Source organism: Pimephales promelas, chromosome 2, assembly GCF_988280905.1.
Source record: "Pimephales promelas chromosome 2, fPimPro1.hap1.1, whole genome shotgun sequence".
NCBI classification, from domain to species: Eukaryota; Metazoa; Chordata; class Actinopteri; order Cypriniformes; family Leuciscidae; genus Pimephales; species Pimephales promelas.
The window spans coordinates 9,231,014-9,239,419 of record NC_142770.1 but is presented as its reverse complement, the minus strand read 5'-3'; the positions used below and the strand labels follow the sequence as shown (position 1 = coordinate 9,239,419).

Genomic DNA, 8,406 nt, shown 5'->3' with positions numbered 1-8,406 from the left:
CTTGGTGTTCTAAAAACACACCACTCATGTTCAAATCATTTATAATTTTAATTGCACGTTCTGTATGAATGCACCTTTAGTATTGTTTAGATCCTTGTTCTGCAGGGATTACTATTTAAATGTAGTCTAGCAAAGGTTGTTATTATAAAACTCTTGTTTAGCCTCGGGATCTGATTCTGGATCAAAAATGTGTGGCTGAATTTGATTGTTAGCCATTGTTTGTTTAAGGATGTCACAGCTTCCAGGCACTCTCAACGTAAAGCCGGGAACACACCAAGCCGCCACCGACGAACTAGCGCTGATGAAAGCCGACTATGTTGTCACTTCTCGTCCGTTCTCGTCGGGGTAAAAAGCTGCACTTGAACACACAGAGAGAACTGCAGGCGACTGTCAGCTATAATGTGCGTTCTGCGCCTGCGTGTAATGAGCCAACTGTCTACTTCTGCAGATATATTAGTCTATATTCATCATTCAAAAAGGAAAACTGACGCTGCCGGCTGCAGATACACACACCGTAAACAAAGCAGCGCGTGCTTCCCGTTTTGAATATCAATCCTGCTAAACTCTTTCTTTATTCCACTCCGCTCATGTTAATATTGAATATTCACCAAGGAACACTCGGGTAAGAAGACGTAACATAAGAACAGCCTTCTATCTTTACCGTTTTGACTTCTTTGCTTGCTGTTTTGCTTTTATTCTTGTGCTCTGACTGTTTCACTAAGCTGAACAGCCAATCAGAGTTCTCTCTTTCCCCGACGGCCCGACGCCGATTCAACATGTTAAATCGGGCCATAGACATATACACTAGACCTCACCTTGGATACGGCAGTTCATTGGAACGAATGCGTCAATAGAGCCGCCATCTTGAAACAGGGGAGCCCCTCCACTTTAATGCATTAGCGTCAATGTAGTAGACACAGGTCTAACGGAAATAAAATCACCATAAATCATCATGAATGCGATTTTTCTTGTTTTTTTGTTTGTTCCAACGGTCAGATTTATCATTATTTATCATTGATTCCAGAAAGAATTTTTTTTTTAATTTTTTTTTAAACATTCTTCCTAGTTCAGATTTCATCCGTGAACATCATACGCTGCACAAAAGTCCGCCACCATCAATGAATTCGAAGTAAAGGCAGAGATAGCAGCATTACCTAGCTACTTCCTATGACAAGACCCCTGTTCCAAGATGGCGGCGGTTTTGACGCATGCTTGGAACCCCCAGGTGAGGTCTAGTGTATATATCTATGGAATCGGGCGAAACAAAGCCAACGAGGACTACTTTCAGCCGACGGCACGGAACCGTGCGGAACACACCGAGGAAACTTAGTTGGCCGACGCACAAAAACTGCCCGACGGCCGACCGTTGGCTTGGTGTGTTCCGGGCTTTAAAGCTTCACACGCTCGTGATTATTTAGCTCCGACCACACGGCACGCGTCCTCCTCCAGAGCCGTCCATAAGGGGGGATAAAGGGGAACGCTTTCTGGGGCCCAGCCGCTTTCTGGGGCCCATGCAGACCAACGATAATTATGTTCATCCTAAATATCAGGTTACCATATTTTCTGTTGTTGAACCAAAAAAGCACCATTAATTGTTAAAAATGCATTTTATTTAATGCTGCTTGAGTAAAATGTAGCCAGTGTCATTATGAAACACCCCTCTCCAGAAAATGGTATGAGTCGTTTTTTTTTTGTTTGTTATTTTGTTTTTTACGTAACGTCAAAACTGCCAGTGCTTCGCGCCAGTTTGCGGTCAGCAGAAAAGTGACAAGAACAAAATAATTAACTTTATATTGTAGTACATTTAGTTGGTTTGCCAATGCCAGGTAATAAATCAGGGTGACAGAAGAGAAAGGAGAAGAAGAAGAGGAAGAGGGAGCTTGCAAGGTCTTTAGACCCAAACAAAATTCGACTGACCAACTTTTTTCAGTCAGCTCAGAAACCTGTCAGGCTAACGATAGCCAGGAGGCTATTAGCGACAGAACCACCACCAATGAATTGCGAATATGTTCTGCATTTAACCAGAGGTGGGTAGTCACCAAAGCTGCATTTCACGTTTCTTCGTTACATTTACTTGAGTATTTTTTGGGGGAACATTTTACTTTTAAGTGTACATTTGGCTTCTTTAACTCGAGGACATTTCTAATAAAAAAAAAAAAAAATCTTTTGCTCTTTTTCTCTCGTTACTTTATTTTTATGCAACACTTGTTGTTGTTAAATGCATTCATACCAAGCGAGCTGTATTTATTTATTTATTTTTTCTGGGCATGAGCGACTCTCAATTCACAAATGAATCACTCTTTTGAGTCGATTCTGTTCGAAAACTTCATCAAACAAGTTGGCAGATCTGTCTAAATCGGTTCACGAATCAGTTTGAATGATCTGTTCAGTTTCCAGCACGCACTGAATCGTCTGAAGCGCTTTCAGTTCACACACTCGACACGAAGTCGTCTAACAGGAAGATTTGAGAACATGCGTTGGTCAAGTCTCTCTGTTAAATGCATGATCCAAGCTAACAATTTTAAGTTCTGGGAACGTTAGTTTTTGGTTATAAAAAGAGAACCTAAAAAATAACCTACAGGGAACGTTCTTATTTTGTTCCCAAAAAAAATAGTCAAATAGGAACCATATGGGAACGTAACTTAGGGGAACATTAAGAAACATTCTGTATTTGCTGGGTTAGTGTGTGTGTGTGTGTGAGAGAGAGAGAGAGAGAGAGAGAAAGAGAGAGAAAGAGAGAGAGAGCACGCATGATATGAGTAGTTTAGCAGATTTGCGGAGGGCCCATTCACTGGACCTTTTCAGGGGCCCAGTCATTTCTGTGGGCGGGCCTGCACGCCTCCACCCGCTCTGCTTTTTCCGGAAAGACTAGTTACAGCCTATCTTTCTTTTAAAAATATAATAAAACTAAAGACTTGTTGGAGATATGATGGATGCAATATTACTCTAGGTACTCAAGATTAACATGAGATTGACTGAAACTGAGTGTTTCACACCCCCTTTAAAAATTTGAGAACAAAGTCTAATTTGCACGGTTTTGCGTGATAAGTGATTTACTGCAATGTCAGAACCAGAACAAAAGTGGATCTTGTTCAGATGACATTTTCCGGTGAAAATTATTATGTTGGTCATGTTGATTAAACCACAGATGTATTGTCGTTGGTCTTGATCATCTTGTTTTAGTCATAGAAAAAAAGGTTGTCAGTGAATATTTTTCGTCACATGTTTCGTTAACAAAATGTACAAGATGGATGTAAAGAGGTTTTTATGCCTGCATGAAAAGTGGCATAGAATCCAACATCAGTCTTGTGCCAATGCTGCTGCAAAACACGTAGGGCATGCAGACTTGTGTAACCTGAAACATCATGGACACATCTGTTTTTTTGTGTAAGGTAAGGAGGAGCTTATAGCCTACTTTAGGAATGTGTGCTTTCTCCAAAGACAAAAGAATCGGAAAAAGTATAGAGCACTGTGCAGCAGACCCCGAAAGTTGCATACATCAAAGTGGATTCAAACTAGTTGCAGGTAGGTGGTTATTCGAGATTTTATTATGTGATTCAGGAAAAATAAAATTCATAAAGTAATTCTGTCTCTTAATGCGATGTAAAACACGACATGCGTTTATACCTTTTTCTTATGCTCTCTGGGGGTAGAGCTTATAGATTCTCTGCCCGGGGCCGAGCTCGATTGAAAAGGAGGGGCCGTTACTTTGCCTTTGATCTAGAGACGTGCACTCACAACGTTATATGGAGTGTGGCGCGCGACAAGATTTGATGGCCAAGTGCGAGCGCTTGGAATGCAGTCACTCGGTGTGTGCGCGGGGTGGGGGAGGATAAAACGATTCGCGGACTCCCCCAAACTAAAAATATCTATGAATAAAACATATAAAAACTAATAGATTTGCATTAATAGTATGCAGAAAAGCAACCAGAACAACTAAAACAAAATAGAAATGATTTACGGGCCAGAGTTCTCATTCGTAACTTTTTGTTGCAGCGTGAGCGAGCCAATCACAGGCATATGTGTTGATTTCTTGAACGCAATGGCCAATCAGAAGCATTTAAGATTGACTCCACTCACCGCTCAAAACTGCAAAACTGACTTTTTCCTCAAATCCTCAAATTATAACAAATAAAGTGTGGATATTATGAAAGATTCATTATGCAGTCAGCTTTGATAATAAGAGAGTGTGAGATTGCGATGAACTGTCAGCTTTTTAGGAATTATGAAGCAGTGTTGTAGTACTCGAGACTCGGACTCGAGACCATATTTTAATGGTCTTGGTCTTGTCATGGACTCGTGTGCATTTGGACTCGGAATTGACTCGTACTCGAACATTTTTTTTTTTAGGACTCGGAATTATTCCCAAGTCCACTCGAGTTCAATTAAAAATATTTTTCATGATTATTAATGTATGTTAATAAAATATTTCTTTAAATTGATTGACACGCCCAGTGATTGGTGATTTTCTAGAGCGCAACTGCGCATGACAAATTGTAATAAAATTACTTTTAACACCACCTACTATGTGGCCTTTTTACCCTAAACTGATCATATTTTTTAAACTCTAAGTAAATTCAGTAAAAAAAAAAAAAAAAAAAAAAGGATTTCTCTAAGTAAATAAAAGTAAATTAGGTAATCAACCCTCACTGGTCTCGGTCTCGACTCGGACTCGACCGTCTCTGGTCTCAGACTCGACTCGGACTCGACTCTCTATGGACTCGGTCTTGACTCGGACTCGACTCTCTTTGGTCTCGGACTCGACTCGGACTCGACTCTCTCTGGTCTCGGTGTCGACTCGGACTCGAGTGAGGTGGTCTCGACTACAACACTGTTATGAAGGTTATTAATTATTAATTTTTGTTCTGTTCACTCTGTAACTTGGGGTTTTCATAGCAATGCCAAAGAAACGTTTTTGGTAAGAACCTAACCAGTCAATGAATACATTTTTCTTAGTGTCAAAAACTTTCCAACATAAAGAACCTTTGTGGTAAAGGATTTTCATTTTTAAGAGTGAAATGTTATATAGCCTATGTTCAAAACCATTTGCTTCATTCTCCTGCAATGAATAATAATTCTCATCTTCTTCATTTAAGGGAATCTGTCGAGAATACAAAGAGCTTTTGAACCGGAATAAAACCGAAAGAAGCAATCACATCCCCTCAGAAGATGATGCCATTTCAAGAGAAGGAAAGTGACAAGTTCCTTAAACGTTGTGCTGCTTTAGGCTTTGTCTTGTTGACCATTTGGTTGGTTGTACTTTTGTGGTTTCTGGCTGCTCATTTCACATGCCCGTGTAGAAATGATCAGAATGCAGTGGCAACACTGTTCCTCTTCCTTGGACCTGCTTTTTTTCTCTTCGTCATAATGTTCCACATTCTAAGGCCTCTTAAATACGGATGGTTTCACTGCCCTGAACGAGTGGAAGATGATACGCCTCGGAGCTATCCTAAAGCTCTCATATCTTGTCTGATTCCACCTTTAATGTGGATCTTCTTCTTGTTACTTAAAGGTGAATATGTTGCTTGTGCCATGACAGACTGGAATGGAATTTATTCTCATGATGATGAACTACAAACACAGTGGTGTAAACCAACCGAAGGGATGCGAAAGGAGATGGAGCTAAAAGATTTAACTCGCAAGTATATTCATCAATCTGAGGTAAATATCATATACTGTATGAGCTTGTTCTGTTATTGTAATATCATAAAGGAAATATTAAATATAGTCGTTCTTGACCTCACAATCTGTAGGCAAATGACAAATTATATCCAATGAATACAAATTCTAGTAATGTTTTTCTTTCTGTTCTTTCAGTATGCAGGTTATGTCTTGATCACTTTCTTCAGTGTCTTGTCGCTTGCCATTGTGGCTATCTATGACAGCTGCATAAGTGGGAAATGTGACTGGTGCCCAAGTGAACTGTTGTTGTTCTGCGGACGAAAAGTGAGACACGTTGAACGTCATAGACAGGATGATGTAGAGCTCAGCCCCACCGCCTCCATCACTACACACCCACTTCTTGCTTTTTCTAAAAATGAATAAACAGCTGAATTTTGGAGGGATATACACATTCACATAAAAATATAGGTTCCAAAAAGGTGTTATCACAGCAATGCCTTAGGTTGTGTTCACACTTGGTATGTTTGGTTTGATTCAAGCGGTGCGATTGATCTGTTGTGCAGTCCATTTGAATAAGTGCGAACGCTGCCATCTGAACCCTGTTGCGCACAAAACTAGAGAACCAAGAACCCTGAAAAGATGGCACTCAATCTGTTTCCAAACGTACTCTGGAGCGATTTGCACACCAAAAACTTCTAAAAGAACCAAAAAAGACACATAGCGTCACAAAATGTGATATGGAGTTAATTTTGTGCCATAATTAAACACAAATCCAGCATTTTGCAAACAAACTCGATCTGCTTTAAAAAAGAAAAACTATGCAGCAAAGTGCAAGTACAAAGGTCAAATAACACATATGCATTGTGTTTTACAAATATAAATCAATGAGCCTAGATAAAATTTCACAAATAAATACAAATTGCATGTAACCTTTGAATAAATACCAAATCTAGTGCATACAAATGCATATGTGTTATGAATGAGATTTGGCTTTTTATGAGATCTCTCAGCTCAATTTTCTTACAAATGTGTCCAGATTATCTCCCAAATACAGTTTATTTCGTTCTCATTCATTTATGGAGAACGAAAAAAAAAAGTAAATTTTGATTCCCCTATAGCGAGAGTGAAGTCCTACTAAGTGCTAAAGTGCATTTTTCTGTCTAGATATGTAATAAAATTTTGCAAAAGAAAACCTCAAAAAAGTTGATTATGGATAAAGTAAGACAGAAACACACCTGTTCATCTGTCATTTTCCACAGCTGTAGACTGAATGAATGAATCCCCTATCTTAGCGCCATCTACTGTTTTAGAAGAGGAGAGAAAATCGCCCTGGACACATTTGTGAGAAAATCGACCCGAGACATCTCATAAAAAGCCAAATCTCACAATCATAACAGACAGGTATGCATTTGTATACTCTAGTTTTGGTATTTGTTCAAGGTGGTTTGTATTTTTTTGTGAAATATTGTCTAAGCTCATTTATTTATATTTGCAAAACAATGCATATGTGTTACTCCACTGCATTTTCGCTCAAATTAACCTTTGTACTTGCACATTGCTTTCAGTTTGTTAGCGAGTCGAGTTTTCCTTTGCAAAGTAGATCGAGTTTGTTTGCAAAATACTGGATTTGTTTGTTCAATTTTGGCACAATATTAACTCCATAAATAAAAGTCGGTTAGGTTGTGAACATCGCCATGCCTTAAGGTACGTGGAAAAATGCCAATGTAAACACTAAGAGGACCAGGACTAATTTATTTTATTTTTCGATCCGCACCAAGCGAACCAAAATACAAGTGTGAACACACCCAATTATTCTTTTATTCTTAATTTTTTTAAATTCTTGTATCCACTACCGCTTCAATGTATATCCTTTGAGTGGTTGTTAGTCAAGTTATTAATCAATATTTATCCTTATCCTACGAGCAGATTTCGCGACCCTTCTGAAGTGGAAAGGGGATCTTATTATAATATCACCGCCCCTTAATCTGCACGTTTCCACCTACGGCAACATCATTTGGTTTTCACAAGCAAAAACAGTGTAACCAGTTCTAATGCAATGACAAAAGTTCAAGCAAAGCATCCAAACTGTTCTGTTTGCTGCACAGACGAGCACAGAACACTGTTTGCCCAAAAAATGTCAAAACCTCAGAGAGCTGTGTCAACTTGTGTAAAATTTAAACATGAGGGTACATGCAAGTCAATGAGTGAATCAATGTAACTCCACAAAAACTTCATAAATGTATCCACTAGCCATAGAGTCAAATCCTTATTGACAATTGTGAAAAAAGCCCTGTGTTACCACAAGCACTTGTCTCTCCTGTCAAACTCATATATAAAACATATATGCATGTGTGAATATGTTGTGTAAGACACAGGTTCACAAATAAAGAAAGTAGACTGATTTCTGTTGTTGTTCTTTTTTTTTTCAGTACGTTTTCTTGTCTGAGAATATAATTGCTGGCAGACAATAAATATTATCGTTCTGCTTAAAATACAAAATATTCACTTGAAACAATTTTTACTTAAATAGGCTAGCTATGTATAATAACTTAATATTTTAACAAGACTATAGGCTATGCCTTATTCACGGCAGCGCCATCTTTGATTTTTAATGAGAATGAAAGCGAGGCTGTGAGGGATAGTCATGCATCTTTTCAATGGGCTGTAATGTTATTTAATGTGTTTTCGGATTGTTCTGCTCAACACTGGAAAAATATCTTTCCAAGGAATGTCAGTTGACAAAAAACTCCCGACAATGTAAGCTGTGGAAAATTGTAAGTAATC

At 38.8% G+C, this 8,406-nt stretch overlaps 1 long non-coding RNA gene across 1 annotated transcript; it reads left to right on the top strand.

The window, feature by feature from the left end:
• The first annotated feature begins 3,404 nt into the window (after nt 1-3,404).
• LOC120480662 (uncharacterized) lies at nt 3,405-8,023 on the top strand. Its single transcript, XR_005623144.2, has 3 exons — nt 3,405-3,525; nt 5,097-5,661; nt 5,818-8,023. It is a non-coding gene; the product is annotated as an uncharacterized LOC120480662 (long non-coding RNA).
• Nucleotides 8,024-8,406: the final 383 nt, after the last annotated feature.